Below are 14,779 nucleotides of genomic sequence, written 5' to 3'. Positions count from 1 at the left end.
TCTATCCTCTTAAAGTGTATAATTCAGTGGCTTTTAGTATATTCATAAGGCTATGAAACCATTGTCACTTTCTAATACTACAATATTTTAATCACTCTAAAAAAAACCCATTAAGTTAGTTCATTTTTGTCCTGAAATTTAGACCCCCCCCCCCAAATTCCTGATGGCTGGCATTCATTTTAATCCCCTGCTTCCAGATTGCTACATTCTTTCCACACAATTTGCTTTTTGGATTCTTTCTACTTAGGCTGTTTTTCAGTGGTTACCAACTATAGGAATTATTCTTTTTCAAATCTCTTCAATGAGGGATGATAAACAAAGTCAGTATGAGGTTTTCCCTTGGATTCATCATCAACATAAACTTATTTCCAAATATAGAAGTTACAGAAATCACATGAAAAGGTGCCAGGGAACTCAAGATGATCTATTCTAAGAGTGATGCAGAAATAATATATTTAAACTGTTTATACTAACTTGATTCATTGTCAACATTTTTTCAGATTTTGTTTTACATTCAGATACATTTAGTCTAACTTTATAACAATCCACAGTAGCACAGATCCTATAGGACATTACAAAAATTCTTTTTTTTGGAGGGAGACACATCCTTTCAGCATAGCAAGCATTAGCTATAATGTCATATGGTTTGAGGCCAAAATATAATAGCTTCTTGATTTTTTAGGATATCCAGTCTTATACATTAAACTGCTTCATATGACAAGAAAGTGAGATTTACATTATTATTATTATTATTATTATTATTATTATTCAATTTATATTTATCATAACTTCTCTAGTAGAGAAGTTATGATAAATATAAATTGAATAATACTAAAGTTATAAGCTGGGGGTCAGAGGAATGGACTATGTGTGCATTTCTGTATATGATGACTGAACTCAAGTATTCCATCTGTGGAAAATCTATATAGAACTTTCATTGAATTTATGTCAGAGTAGAAAAACAGACTCTGTTTTCTCTTCCCTACTTCCTCTCCAAGAGTCAACAAAAACAGATTTCTCTGCCACAAAACAGATACAGTAGAATCAATAGGGGTATTTTTATTTACAAATATTTAAGTTTACTTTGTTCCCACCACCCCAAGAATAAAAGTTTCTTATTTCTTGATAAAATAAGAAAGGTAACTTCTATATTCAAACTGATGAATTACCCTCTTCCCCCCCCCCCCTTTTTTTTTTTTTAATTTTTAATGTTTACTTATTTTTGAGATACACAGAGCACAAGCAGGGGAGGGGCAGAGACAGAAGAAGACACAGAATCCAAAGCAGGCTCCAGGCTCCGAGCTGTCAGCACAGAGCCCGACGCAGGGCTCGAACTCACGAACTGTGAGATCACGACCTGAGCCAAAGTCGCTTGCTTAACCAGCTGAGCTGCCCAGGCGTCCCACCTCTTCCCCTTCTATAGATTAAACTAGCTAAGCTTTTCCAAGTTCTTCTTGGCATAGATTCCTGACCTCTAGATATTCTGGGGCTCCATTTCATTTTCTTCTAGGAAGTTATCCTGGCATCAAATATTTTCTATGTACATGTTAACATTAGGTATTATGAGAATTTACATGACGTGGAGGTATAGTCGTTGAGGATTTATAGAATGTGGAGGTACAGGCATCGACTTTAAAAAGTTTATAACCTGTACAAAGGTAAGACATGTTAGGTCACACGACCCATTTATTTGGCACATAGTGCACCTTATGTGCAAGCCACCGATTTAAAGCACTCTACAGTGAACTTAGTCTTTATAACAATTTTATGAAATACGTATTATTACTTTCATTTTGCAGATGAGAAATCTTAGGCACAGAGAAATTAAGATACCTGCTCATATCCCACAAGCAATAAATGGTACAGCCAAGTTAAGAACCCAGCCCCCCCGAATCCATGCTCCCAGAATTAATGCTCCCAGTGTTATATTGCTCCCTCATTGGAAAGTAGTATTACAAACAGTAAGAATGTTTAGATAAGAGACAACTTATTAACGAGAGGCAAACTGCTTACAGTATATGTGATACTGTGATATAATAAGAAATATATATTTGGCCCTTGTTCCCAGTTGTTGGAACGGAGTGCCTAAACTCTTGGATATTCTTGAATGACAGTGGTGAGAGAAGCATCTTTTGTTTTTCATAAGCCTTCTGAGGTGACTCTTGGTGGGCCACTAAACAGCTGCAGGATGGAAGTTAACTGCTGGAGGAATCAACTGTGTAATTAGAGGGATGGAACTTTCAGGACCACCTCCCAACCTACAGGGAGGGGAAAAGGGGCTGAACATTGAGTTAATCAGCCGTGGTCAATGATGTAGTCAAATGTGCCTTCATAATGGAACTTCCATGAAAGTATTAACCAATAGAGTTTAGAGAGCTTCTAGGTTGATAAACAGGTTCACCTAAACTCCACAAGGACCAAAACTCCTGTGCTCAGGACTTTTCTGGACCTCCCCTCATGTACCACTTCATTTGACTGTTCATTTGTATCATTAAGGATATCCCTTATGATAAACTGGTAATACTAAAGTGTTTTCCTGAGTTCTGTGAGCCATTTTGTTATTTTGAGAACATCATATAGAAGAAATTATACAGTACGTAACCTTTCGAGATTGGCTTTTAAAAAATTCAGCATAAAAAAAAAAAAGAGGTTAGAGTGGGAGAGAACCAAAGCATGAGAGACTCTTAAAAACTGAGAACAAACTGAGGGCTGATGGGGGGTGGGAGGGAGAGGAGGGTGGGTGATGGGTATTGAGGAGGGCACCTGTTGGGATGAGCACTGGGTGTTGTATGGAAACCAATTTGACAATAAATTTCATATATTTAAAAAAATAAAAATAAAAAAAATAAAAAATTCAGCATAATGCTTTTAAGGTCCATTCAAATTATTGCATGTTTCAGTAGTTTGTTCCTTTTCATTTCTGAGTAGTAGTAACACATTGTATAGATGTACCACATTTTGTTTAACCATTTGCTCACTGAAGGGTATTTGGGTTGTTTTCAGTTCCTGGATATATATTTTTTATTTTTATTTTTTAACATTATATATTGTTGAGAGACAGAGACAGAATCCGAAGCAGGCTCCAGGCTCTGAGCTGTCAGCACAGAGCCTGACGTGGGGCTCGAACCCACGAACAGCGAGATCATGACCTGAGCCAAAGTCGGACACTCAACCGATTGAGCCACCCAGGAGCCCCTCAGTTTCTGGATATTTTGAATAAAGCTACTATGAACATTCATGTAGAAGGTTTTGTGTGAACATAAGCTCTAGTAGATAGAGGCCAGGAGTTGTGCTAAACATACTACACTATACAAGACAGCTCAATAGAACAAAGGATTATCTAGCCCCAACAGTCAACTACTGAGGTTGAGAAACCTTGAAACAGCTAGAATAACTCCACCCTTTAAAATCTGTCAAACTGGGGGTGCCTGGGTGGCTCAGTTAAGCGTCCGACTTTGGCTCAGGTCATGATCTCGTGTTTGTGGGTTCGAGCCCTGCGTCCAGCTCTGTGCTGACAGCTCAGAGCCTGGAGCCTGCTTTGGATTCTGTGTTTCCCTCTCCCTCTCTCCCTCTCCTACTTGTGTGCTCTCTTGCTCACTCTCTCAAATAAACATTCACAAAATAATAAAATTTGTCAAACTGGATATACTATCAACACAGAGTCAGTAGGTAAACAAGTGTCCAATCTGTTATTTCTGAGGATTCTTAGAATTACTTCAATTTCTGGCTTACAATGAATTTTTAGTCTTTAGACTGTTTCCTTTATGAGGGTGGGGTTTGTTCTCTGCACTACTAGATCCTAATAATCTTTTCAGTCTTCATTATGCCTTTGTCATATGCTGGTGCCCAGACAGGACTTTACTGGGGATACACTGTGTATGTCAAGGGTGGGAAATATATCAAGGCACAGAACAAATTAAATAAAAATATGATACCTCTCACATTTTTCACACATTATCTTTTATTAATTATAACAGCTAGCACATATGAAGATTAACTATATGCCAGGTACTATTTCTAAGTGTTTCACAATGTATATTAAATCATTTAATTATCATAACCGCCTTATGAGGGTAGGCACTCTTACCCCTATTTTACAAATAAGGAAAGTGAAGCATGGAAAGAATAAGTAACTTACTCAGATTCATATGGCTAGTTAGTGGCTGCCTAGGCGACCTGGATCCGGAACTCAAACTCTTAACCCCAGGTTACACTATCATCCTTGATTCCAGTCCCTTACCATGTTGCTGGCATCACTCCCTACCACCCCTCTACCCTGGGTACTTGCTCTCGTCACTCTCAAAATTCCTCTTAAATCCTCATACCAAATATTTGCTATAAAAATTCATCTTACATTTTCATACCAAATGTTTTACCCATATTTTTGTCTCATCCATGACCATCCAGGCAATGTGAAGAGTGAAGAGGGCGCCATCTTCATAACCAAATGTGCTCAATTAAGGTATGTCCCTAAACAAAGTATTTTCCTTGAGCAGAATTCTACTGCGGCTTTTTAAATAATGAGTTTGGAATATGATAAACAAAATAAGGTGATCACTGTAAGACCTATTTTACACAAAATAAATGATACAGCATTCATACATTCTGTTAAGACTACTTTATTTATTAAAAAATTTTTTTTAATGTTTAATTATTTTTGAAAGAGAGAGACAGAGTGTGAGCAGGGGAGGGGCAGAGAGAGAAGGAGATACAGAATCCAAAGCAGGCTCCAGGCTCTGAGCGGTCAGCACAGAGCCCGATGCGAGGCTCGAACTCACGGACCATGAGATCGTGACCTGAACTGAAGTCGGACACTTAACTGACTGAGCCACCCAGGCACCCCAAGACTATTTAAATTTACAGCTCTTGTTTCACTCTGACCATTTGGGAGGAGTACATTTATGCATTAGGTTTTGTTCCGAGAACACTGAATGAAGAATACAGCACCCTAAGGACTAAAAGATTCTTCAACTTACATGGAAATGGAAAGGTCCATTAATAGTAAAGAAAACTTGAAGAAGAAAGACCTCTATTACTTAATATCAAGATTTAATATAATGCTAAAGCACTATGACAGAGTAAGACTGACACAAGCATAGATAAAAACACCAATGGAACAGAATAAAGAATCCAGAAGCATATCTATACATACATAATTCACCTTATTTAGGACAAGGGTGCCAATGTCATAGTTTAGTAACAGAATGGTATTTTCAGTAAATGATGATGGATCAATATGATAGGAATAAAAATAAAACCTGCCCTTACCTCATACCATATATAAAAATCAATTCCAGTTAGATTATGGACCCAAATATAAAAGGTAAAATAATGACTTTTCTAGAAGACAACCTAATAGAAGATCTTCATGACCTAGGACTTGGCAAAGATTTTTTAAATAGGACACAAAAGGCACTAACCATTGGTTTTTTGTGAAGTTTATTAATAAGAAAAACTTCTTTTCACCAAAGACACCATTAAGATGGTAAAAAGGTAAGCCACAGAGTAGGAAAAGGTATCTTTAATTTATATATCCAACAAAGGGCTTCTTTCTAGAATATATAAAGAATCCATACAAATCACTAAGGAAAAAAAAGACAATCCAACTAAAAGGTAAACAAAAAAAATCTATATAGGCATTTACAAAAGATGATGTCCAAATGACCAATAAGCATGTGAAAAGCATATTAACATTGGGAGATGAACACCAAAATCACAATGATTCTGCACAACTGCATATGTGCAGTGCAGATAGCACACAAAACAAACAAACTAACTAACAAACACCCTGACAATATGGGGTAAAAGAATACTTAAATACTGCTGTGCTGGTAGGAATGTAAATTGGCAGCTTTAAGTTTGGAAAAAAATTTAAGCTGAACATTCTGAAACTCTACCAGGTCCACTACTAGGTATATACCAAAAGGAAAATTATATACATAGGTGCGTCAAAATGCATGCGAACAAATATTAATAGGAGAATTGTTCATAATAGCCCAAACTGAAAATGTCCATCAAGAGTAGATACACAATGAAATAGACCAATAAAAAACAATCTCACAAATATACTACTGAACAAAAGAAGAGAGATTCAAAAGAATACACACTAAATGATTTCATTTGTACAAAGTGTGAAAATGGGGAAAGGAAATAACTGAGAATGGTACTCATAATTGTGGTTATACTTGTAGAGAGTGGATAATGATGTGAGGGAAGCACAAGGAAAACTTCTGAAGTGCCAGGAATGTTCTATTATCTTGATTTAGGTTGTGGTTATATGGGTGTGTACACTTCATAGAATTTCGTTGAGACTACATAATTATGATTGGTGTACCTTTCTGTATTTCTATTTCAATTTTTAGAAATTTCAGAAAATGTTTTACGGAAACTAGGTTTGAGAATGAAGCAGTATGCACAATATCTGTTTTTTTTTCCTCCAAGAAAGAAGTCTAGAATTATGAAAAAGAATGCTATACGTGTTTCAAAATTTAGTACAAAATTAGAAATTACTTGGCCACTCCTCTTGTACCAGTTAACAACTTAAAGCAGAGCAAAGACATACAACTTGAGAGAAGCCAATGCATATAAGAAATATTTTATAAATTAAAGGAGGTACTAGAGAACACAGAGAAAGAAACAATTAAATTTGTCTTGGCAGGATGGAGGCAGGAAAAGGAGGGAAGATCTCTTGGAGGAGGTTATACCCAAAATTCTTATAATGGATGAAGTTGGTTCTCTAACAGTGGAGTTAGGGAAAAAGAGCAGAGGGAACAGTTTTCAAATTTAAATTCTATGTGATTTACTAGTTCAACAAAATACAGAGCTCTAAGTTCAAAACGGATTAAATGCACTATGTTTAATGTTTAGAAGAGCATTTTAAATTTATTTCTGGAATAATAATATTGGTAGTAGTACTACTAGTAATGACAACAATAGCTAACACTTACTGGGATATTAGTGTCTCGTACTTTTCTAAGTGCTTTACATGTATTAAATCATTTAACCTTAACAACATTCCCTATTTACAGATAGTAAAAGTGAGGCACACAAAGACTGAGTTCTTGCTTGTCGATGGTTACAGAGTTAGGTAAGTGACCGTTAATACTGAAGTTCAGCGGCTGTATGGCTCCTGAGCCTATGTTCTCAACTACTTCATTATTTTGTCAGAAAATATATGATTGCTGAATACAAATTGTTTATATGGTTATTTTATTTATTTTTATCTTTAATAGCATCCTGCATTATCTGATGACAGACAATAAATATAGCTTTCATTAAGTCATTAAGCATTCATTAAATATTTACTTTTTGCGTGTCCAGTGCTGTCTCAGGTGTTACATGTACCTTTATGAATAAGGGGTACAGCCCCTATTCTTAAGGAGGTTATAGTCTCAAGAAGGAAAACAGAAGATCAATTAATTAAATCGTAGTAAATTATATCAGAAATACAATGCAGGCAAGAAATAGGATGCTGTAAACAAGAAAGTGCTGAACATTTTGGTCCTTATTTTTCTTGATGATACCAATTCTTTCAGAGATGGTTTACACTTTATATTTGCAAAATAATGTCTTCTATTTAAAGTAGCCAAACCGCAGAGGGATTAGACAATGACTAAAATTGTGTCAAGAAATGAATGTTTAACAGCTAATGTATCCAAACCCCTAATCTGCATCCCTAACATGGCAGGCTACACAGGGTCTCAGTCTATAGACTCTCTAAATTCTCAGCATTCTCTTGGCATTTTCACATCAAGCTGTTTACATTTTCCTTTACGATCCGTTAATTATAAACTGCTTGTTCTCATCTATTTCAAAACTCAGAAATTTGTACCACATTTAATCAAATAAAGAAACCCATTCTTTCTAACAGAGTTATAAAACCTATGATTAGCTTGGCCCAAATGCCAAAGCAAACCTGGTTATATTTTCATTTTAGTTCTTAAATGATTACCTAAATTTTTTATTTTCTGATGAATATTAGAAAATGGGTGTCTGTTAAAAGCAGAGCTGTTATTTGTCACAGTAAGTGTTGAAGCCAGCACGTGGCTTTGCCACATTCTCCCAAAACTGAGCTCCAGTTTTATTATATAGCTCTGGTTATTCAAGCTTCTGAACCCCTTTGTAGTAAATTAGAAAGCAAAAAGATATATTCTTAGTAGAGAGAAATCTATGTCATTGATACATATTTATAACATATTAAATTATTTCATTTTGCCTTCCTCTGGCTTTTTGGGTTCATTTCATTCACTCAACACACACTAAATGAACATTTACTATGTACTAGTCATTTACTACAATAAGCACTGTGGATACAGTGGTAAGCATAAGGCAGAAAATGCATTAAATTGTTCAGATGGGTGTTTTTGATAATTTTAGTGTTTATTTTTACTTGGTTGGATATTTGAGAAGAAACGTTTGAGGAATAATTGTCAATCAAAAGCTCTCAATGGAAAAAATGCCACTATGATCCATCCATAGTTTAACTTTTTCTTTTCTCTAGGGCAAACAGCATATCATCCGTGTCATTATAAAAAATGTTACTTGGTTAGGAACCAGACAAGACATTTGTTGTATTAGAGAACTCAATGTATACAATTTTAACTAAGAAAATCAGCATCATTATTCTGTTAAGATACCAGAAAATAGCATCCATATTTTATGCCCTTGACTGTAATAGAAATTTTACTTGTACATAAATGAATTCTAACCAATGTTCTTTAAGACTTATAAATAGAAAAATTATATTTACTTCTATAAAACATATTTCTTCTATAAAGACTTATAAATAGAAAAATTATATTTACTTCTATAAAACATATTTCTACAAAGAAGACTTATAAATAGAAAAATTATATTTACTTCTATAAAAAATACTTCTATAAAAGATATTTACTTCTATAAAACAAATATCTTTAGATTTTAAGGGTAGCCTTCTGTTCTACTGTAGCCAAAGATGATTTACATGGATTAGTAGAAGAGTAAGTCTTTAATACATACACTAGTCATTTTGTGGTAAATGCAAAAATGTACTGTGTGGCTTTTGATATCTAATGTTTTAATAAAACATTAACCAGCAGATAAGAACACTCCTTTTAAATTGGTTTGCAACAGAGCCAAGCAACAGAGAGCCAGACTGTAGTAAGCTTGTGCCTCACAATTCTCTTCAAACATGAAAAGAAATTCTCTAATCATTTTGCACGATGATTCCTATTCCCTATTTTTTTTTCCTGGCAACAACAGAAATATCAGTTTCATCTACTCACATTTATAACTGAACTTTTATGGCTACTACAGAAGTTAAGATCGAAGCAGAAAACATAATAATGCTGAACTTATCTCAATGATCTATGAAATACATTTGAGATGTGTGGCTGGATAAAACAGACATTTTTCCTCTCCAAGCTAATGGTAACAGGTCAAATGAGGCCAGATGGAGATCAGGAACAGAAAGGCAAGCTTTCAACAATTTTGTATCATGGGTAATATCATAATCACAAAAGGCAAAAACTTGCAAAGTCTGATGCAAAATACAAATCAGAGATTTAGTTTCCAAGTCCAAACAGGAGACAACTTGCCCAAAGAGATGGACCATGAATTAACTCTAAAAGCCTGATTGAAAAGAGAACTTCTTTGTATTTCAAGTAATCACCTAGGTGTAGCTAACAATACCATTTCAATTTCTTTTTTTTTTAATTTCTTTTTTTTAATATTTATTTTTGAGAGAGAGAGAGAGAAAAAAAAACACAAGTGGGGGGGGGGAGAGGAGAGAGCGAGAGAGCGAGCAAGAGAGAGACAAGATAACAGAAAACAGAATCTAAAGCAGGCTCCAGGCTCTGAGCTGTCAGTGCAGAGCCTGAGATGGGGCTCGAATCCAGGAACTGTGAGATCATGACCTGAGCCGAAGTCAGCCACTTAACCAACTGGGCCACCCAGGTGCCCCACAGCTTCAATTTCTTATTATACAGCTCCCAGAATTTAAGGAGATTGATTTATTCAAAGAGGTAGCGTTCTAAGACTGTTTTAGTGTATCGTCTGTTCCCATGGAGAGCACAGAATGAAAAAGATGTTCTGTTTATACACTTTACAATGTGTATGCAATCTAAAAATAAAAATGCTAGAATTTTCCCCCCAAAGGAAATGGTGGTGGCAGGGACCTTTCAGTAACTGGAGACCCTCTAGCTGATGACAACCAATAAAAACTGGACAAAATACACCTTAAAAATCTTTTTAAAAGCATTAAAGACCTAAGAAGATGGTAATAAATCAAAAGACAAAACCAGGAAGAAGACGGAAATCCAGAAGGGAGATCTCTGCCCAGCATGGATGGCCACTTGAATGCCAGGGGCATTAGTTAACAGGGAAGAAATGATTGAACAGCTAAGCTGTGCTTCTGGCCGTCTCATAAGGTCATAGGAACAAAACTGAAGTCTAAGCTCTGCCAAGAGTGGGAAATCTAGTAAAGCACCCTACGCTTTGGGCTGGAACCCTTAAATGTACTCTGGGAGTAAAGATAAACCAGAAGTAAACTAGGCCTTGCAATTCTGACTTGTGTCATTTGATTAGCCCGGAATACCACCAACTCTGAACTTGGATCAAAATGGCCCCAGGTGGCAGAAGCAAATACAAATCTTTTCTCAAAGGGGGGGAGGGGGAAGCACTGTCCTATCTTTAGGTAATTTCTACAAATATTTTCAAATTAAAATAATTAGGGGTATGAAAAGACAAAAGGATTATTAGAAATAATAAGCAAAAGTAATCATGGCAAAAGGTGACTGGGTTACAGTACTGTAGTTCATCTCTTAAGATCATTCTTAACAGCCTTGTGCAACTGCGGTAGCAAAGAGCTAGCTAGTGTCTGTGGGACAATGACTCGTGGGGATGGAGGAAGGAGACAGCAGGGGAAGAGCTACAAGAATGAGTCATCGGATGATCACAGTGTTGGAGATGGCCAACATTTCCCTAATACCACTAGAAGTTATTGGTTGAAGAAAGTCTCCCTTAGTTCTTTTCAAAGTAACTTCAAGTTTCTACTGTTCAGTCATACATAATGTTTTCTCCTTCCATAGCTAGCCCCAGCAGCTAATAACAAATGATATCCCAAACGGTAGCAGATGTAAGCTAAAAAATGATCGAAATCAGGAACTCTCTTTTTTTTTTTTTTCTTTTTAAAAATATGGAGTGCTTCAGGAATTTGCACATCATCCTTGCACAGGGGCCTTGCTAATCTCTGTATCATTCCAATTTTAAAAGTACATGTGCTGCCAAAGCGAGCGCTAAATCGGGAACTCTTGATCCAACGTCCTCTGCTACCTGCTCTTTTGGGAAACTATGAATCCCCTGAAACTGTATGTTTTAATAGGGAGAGAGTACAGGAAATTTTCATTCTTCCATCCTCCAGTGCTTCTTTGCTACTTCCTAAAGAAAGTAACGACTCCCGGTAGCCCACAGTCAAGGCTGTAAATTCAAATACTTTCGAGATAAAAGCAGTTTTGATAGATCTGTCATGGCTGGGTTAATGGTAGTAGGAAATGATAAAGTGTATTGAACTGCAGAGTGTAAAGCCAATGTGAGGGCATTTTCACCTTAATTTTTAAAAATATGCTTGCCAAGCAGGTTTTTGAACAATTGTCTAGAAAAAGTTGTCTACTTTTTTAAGGTTAAATAGAAGTTAGAGGTTAGGATGAAGGTCTAAGTTTTCCATAGTTCTAAGGACTACCTCTCAGTATGGACCAGAGGACAGAAAAGTAGGGAGGAATGGTCCAGTAGATAGATGGGGAAACTAGATCCATGTGAGGCTATCAATGACACAGGTCACTGTCAATCCTCAATTGAGGAAAAATAGCCTAAGTTGGGGAAGATACATAAGAATCCAAAGAATCTTTAATTACTCGACCCATCTCTTAAAAGTGGTGAATCTCTCCTACTTAACCCTTCCTTCTCTTTCAAATTACTGCCTTCTTTAACTCACCTAGAGCCTAAGTTAAAGGATCAACTTTTAGGGAATCTCTCCAGTTGCAGAGGGGACTATTTAGATGCCTTGCTTGCGAGTATGAAATGGGAGTAAGCAATAATGCAACTTCGGTAGAACACTTTACTCCAGCCTTTCTTGTTAATTTTGGTTTGTTCAGACCAGTTTTCAGATAAAATTATTACCTAAGGCAACAGACCTAAAGGTTTTATTAATTTTTTGAAAACCTAGGTATCATGCAAAATTTTTTATGTAGGTGCAATTTACTGGAGAGACTGTCTACAAACTTCATTGGTAATCATTTTGCAATATGTACATATATGAAATCATGCATATTATATACCTTTAACTTATATAATATTATATAACATCAATTATATCTCAAAAAGCTGGAAAAATTTTTTAAAAATATGCTTCCTAAAAAACAATAAGTAAATTTATCTAATATTTAATAATCCTGTAGTCTTTCTACTAATAATTTTAGACATAAATAAATGGGCAAAAAGTCGCCCACACATACACAAACATAGTTGTTCTCTCTTTTGCTATTTAGGGATTAAATTTTTAAAAGATTAGGGACTCTACATAGTAATTCATCAGTCTGGCACTTAGCTAAGAAAACAGGCTTTTAAATGCTAATAATCTTCTATCACAACACTCTACTTCTGATTCTCTCCCACTCAAGTGGGAATCACTGCAGAGATAGGATATATAGAGACAGAAAGTACTCATTGCTGGCAACACTTACAGTAGTATTTCCTTGCCTACACAACTGCCTCCAGTGTACAAGAAGTACTATGTGTATATTGATGTATGGTGATGACTATTTGGCTGGGATAAAAAGCAGTATTTGACAAGCTCAAGAATCTTGAATCCTTCACTGAAATCTCTAAGACTGATGTTTCTCACTGAGTGTTCCTTTGGGTTTTTAACTGAGGTTTCTAATGTCTGCTTTGAATAGACATACGTTTGAGATACAAATTATGGTAAAGAAGCGTTACTTCTATAATGTGGTATTTCCATATTATTCCCCTACTGGCCTGGATTTCCTCATCCATAGCACAATTTATTCTAATGTGGAAAGCTAGGTATTTATATACTGGTCACAGTAAGGAAAGTATTATCCTCAAAACTCATATTTGTCTAAATAACAAATTTACTCCCCTGCTGGCTTCCAAACTGGGATTTATTCTAGAAACTGAACACAAAAACAGCATGATCTAATCGTGTAGGCTTAAAGAGAAAAGCACCATTCTAGGAAGATTTCACTGTACTGTAATAGTCAGTATAGACTGGGAAAGACCTACAGATAGTTATATGAAAAGTAGCAGGTAAGTTTTAAAAATAAAATGGGTAGGAAAGCAGGAATTCTGGTGAACTAGTAGCTAAAATCTTTAAAGACTGGTAGGATCTCAGAGTGTACAGAAGCTGCATCAAGGAAGGGCAGTGACTGGTACAGTCTGATGATGTGAGATGTAAAGCTGAAGTACTAGGGAAGAAAGTAGGGGAATGGTCTAGAATTGACTCTCCTGGGTTAGCTATTATTAGAATTTTTGGGGGGTGCGCATCACAAGAATTTAATACTTTCTTCAGTTGTTTGAATGTGGTATTTTCTTTTCATCTCCCTGAGAAATTGAAGAACGAGGGGTCAGGAATCCAGCCTTACTGGTGGTACTGAAGCTATGTGTTTGCAGTAGCTGCCCTTTCTTCAAGGACTCGTCTGTCTAACGCCAAAAGATATGCTTATAGCACAAATTGTTCCTTACATCATTCTAATGGTTTCCAAATAATCTGCTGAATGTTTTGGGTGGTGTGTACGTGTTATCTGACACAGGAGCTCTTAGGAGAATTTGCGTATGTTTCATATACTCCTGATTTTCTGTCCTTGATATCTACTATTACTTATCTCTAGTATTTGCCTCTACTTTTTATTCTGGCATTTTCCTTGTTTGCAAAATGTCCCAATTTTTAGTAGTTGCTATCATTTTATAGTTGACCATTGGTCCATTTAGTATTTGTTGAGTTTTAGATAGCAGTTATTGGTCTGAGCACTAGGGATACAGTGATGAAAAAGGTGGACAAGTCCCACATCCATAGATCTTGTAATTTAGCGTCATGCATGTAGCATAAACTAACATCTCAATTCCCTGGATTACAATTCAGGAAATCCTGTTCTAAGTAAGGATATCTGTTCTCATATAGTAAAATATAGCTTAAGATGGTAAGTGGATATAGTAATTTTCTATAAGGTATATGATTTGTGCATGCTTTTTAAGCACAAATATGTTTAAATACTGGCCACGTATTGGTGAGAAATAATGTTATACTTTGAAAAAAATTTTTGAATAGTGGTCAGAAAGAAAGGAACAGTTCAAAGGGGGTGGTAAGTTATCTTTGTTCTTTATTCCTTCTTTCTATGTTGATCAAGAAAAACAAATCAGTACTAAGAGATAAATCAGCAAATGTTAGCTGTAGCATCAGAATCTTTTTTTTATTAAAAAAAGTTTTTTTAACATTTATTTTATTTTTGAGAGAGCAAGACAGAGCGCAAGCAGGGGAGGGGCAGAGAGAGACACAGTATCCAAAGCAGGCTCCAGGCTCTGAGCTGTCAGCACAGAGCCCAGTGTGGGGCTTGAACTCATGAACCGTGAGATAATGACCTGAGCTGAAGTCAGCACATGACCTAGGTGCCCCAGCATCAAAATCTTAATATGGCACTACGAGACAGATTTTTCTAAGCCCAAACCTCATGAAAGTGGCATAAATTACTTTCATTGAATACACTTTTCTATAAAAGTCAAAATCCATTAC

General features: G+C 35.9%; 1 protein-coding gene and 1 non-coding gene across 12 annotated transcripts in view; both read right to left on the bottom strand.

Annotated features, from left to right (window-relative positions):
- The window catches only part of TANC2 (tetratricopeptide repeat, ankyrin repeat and coiled-coil containing 2), a 361,357-nt gene that overhangs the window by 148,504 nt on the left and 198,074 nt on the right, over positions 1-14,779 (bottom strand). The window lies entirely within an intron of this gene.
- LOC122207418 lies at positions 11,168-11,274 on the bottom strand. The gene has a single exon (XR_006196839.1). It is a non-coding gene; the product is annotated as a U6 spliceosomal RNA (small nuclear RNA).

Source organism: Panthera leo, chromosome E1 (assembly GCF_018350215.1).
Source record: "Panthera leo isolate Ple1 chromosome E1, P.leo_Ple1_pat1.1, whole genome shotgun sequence".
NCBI classification, from domain to species: domain Eukaryota; kingdom Metazoa; phylum Chordata; class Mammalia; order Carnivora; family Felidae; genus Panthera; species Panthera leo.
This window is presented reverse-complemented; position numbering and strand designations above follow the sequence as displayed.